Raw genomic sequence first — 2,192 nt, forward strand, 5'->3', positions numbered from 1 at the left:
CACCGGCTCGTGTTCTTGCTCAGGCATCAAGTTTAGCCTCATTATTGATTCAGGATTTTCGAAAGCAAAAGGATCTTTCACCCAACGCTTTTCCTACAAATTTTCAAATCCCTCTGCAGGGAAGTAGCGACTAAAATGGTCAGACAGAGCAGCGAGATGTAACTGTGTGACACATTTCATTTCATTCCCTTTTTCTTCATTGATGCTGTTCTCCTCAATGTGTTGTAACAATGTGAAGCAGTAAATGAGCTCCGCTCCCATTTCTGAGCGTAACTCTTCAAAAACCCTGCAGTTCAGTGAGCTTCCTTCAAGGAAAAAAACATTCTCATTCCAAGCCATTATGGAGAGTGCGGTGCCCAGAACTGAGCACTGAACTCGAAATGATGCCTAACCAGAGCTCTGTATAAAGGTGACATAACTTCCACTACTTTTTATTCCAATTCCCTTGATATAAAGATCAAAATGTAATCTCCATTTTAACATTTTTTTGTGATTTAGTGATCACTTTTAGTGATTTCTGTACTTGGATCCCTAAATCTCTCTCCTCCCCCACAGTTCCGAGCTTCTTGCCATTTAGAAAATACTCTATTTTTTTTTAGGTTCAAAGTGGATGACCTCACACTTCCCCACGTTGAACTCCATCTGCCACTGTCTTGCTCACTCACTTAATCTATCAATGTCGGTTTGCAAATTTCTGCTCCCATCTACAATGTTTACTGTGCTACCTAAATTATTGTCGTCAGCACACTTGGAAATAAAGCTCTCGACATAAGAACATAGAACATAAGAAATAGCATCAGAATAGGCCATCCGGCCCCTCGAGTCTGCTCCGCCATTCAATAAGATAATGGCTGATCTTCGATCTCAACTCCACTTTCCCGCCCGATCCCCATATCCCTTGATTCCCCGAGAGTCCAAAAATCTATCGATCTCAGCTTTGAATATAACTCAACGACTGAGCATCCACAGCCCTCTGGGGTGCAGAGAATTCCAAAGATTCACAATCCTTTGAGTGAAGAAATGTTTCCTCATGTCGGTCCTAAATGGCCGACCCCTTATCTTGAGACGATGAGCTCTAGTTCTTGACTCTACAGCCAGGGGAATCAGACTCTCAGCATCTACCCTGTCAAGCCATCTAAGAATTATATACATTCCAATGCGATCACCTCTCATTCTTGTAAACTCCACCGCATATTGGCCAATTTTACACAATATTTCCTCATACTACAATTGCAGCAAGACCTCCTTACCCTGATATTCCAACACCCTGACAATAAAGGCAAACATATCATTTCCCTTCCTCACTCTCATTAGACCCTTGGCAACTCAGTATTTCCAGTATGTTTTTCCTCTTTTCCTTCTATAGGGAAAAGAAATAAAGGTTGATAACATTTTACTATAATTACACCCGATAATGTTTTGGAAACAATATCCAACTGAACTGCATCAAATTCGATTACAAACTTCAGAGTTTCTGATGGAAATAAACTAATAAAAACACTTAACTGCGATGGCCGGGAATCGAACCCGGGTCAACTGCTTGGAAGGCAGCTATGCTCACCACTATACCACCATCGCTGAAAATAATCAACAATAAAATAGTTCCCAAACATCAGATCCTGACCAGACACTGCAGACTGTTGGATTTTGTTCTTCATTTTCACTGGTTTCTGACGGATCCTTTCTCGCTCTGGTGCAGTTCCTGTTTCCGCCCAGTAGATGTCGCCAACCCCCAATCAATGGAAATTCCACACCAGCCAGTAATTCTTCACCTGATATCGGACTGAAGAGACAGTCGATACCTGCAATACTTGACCAGCTGGAAATACATTTTACCACAGCTCACATCAGCCATTGAGTAAAGTTAAATAATTCCATTAAATCATTACAGAGACCTGAATACCAACTGGGCAGGAATGGCAGCTCAATATTCAAGTCTATAAGTTCTTTAAAAAGGACAGGGAAATCGGGAAAGGAGGAGGAGCAGCAATATTACTAAAGGACAATATTACAGCAGTTCAAAGATAGAATATCAGTGAGGGTGAGCGGGCAGTGTAAACACTCTGAGAGAGACCCATCACAAGTGCCCCCACTGTACTCCTCCAGAAGGTACAAGAAGGGCGAGCGCGGGAGGATTTCTTCATTCTTTGTAAAAGTGTTTGAGAGATTGTGGAAATGTCTGGAAGAGGAAA

At 41.9% G+C, this 2,192-nt stretch overlaps 1 non-coding gene across 1 annotated transcript; it reads right to left on the reverse strand.

Annotated features, from left to right (window-relative positions):
• Window positions 1–1,506: 1,506 nt before the first annotated feature.
• trnag-ucc (transfer RNA glycine (anticodon UCC)) lies at window positions 1,507–1,578 on the reverse strand. The gene has a single exon. It is a non-coding gene; the product is annotated as a tRNA-Gly (tRNA).
• Between the last annotated feature and the right edge of the window lie 614 nt (window positions 1,579–2,192).

This window comes from Heptranchias perlo, unplaced genomic scaffold, assembly GCF_035084215.1.
Source record: "Heptranchias perlo isolate sHepPer1 unplaced genomic scaffold, sHepPer1.hap1 HAP1_SCAFFOLD_55, whole genome shotgun sequence".
In the NCBI taxonomy this organism is placed as follows: domain Eukaryota; kingdom Metazoa; phylum Chordata; class Chondrichthyes; order Hexanchiformes; family Hexanchidae; genus Heptranchias; species Heptranchias perlo.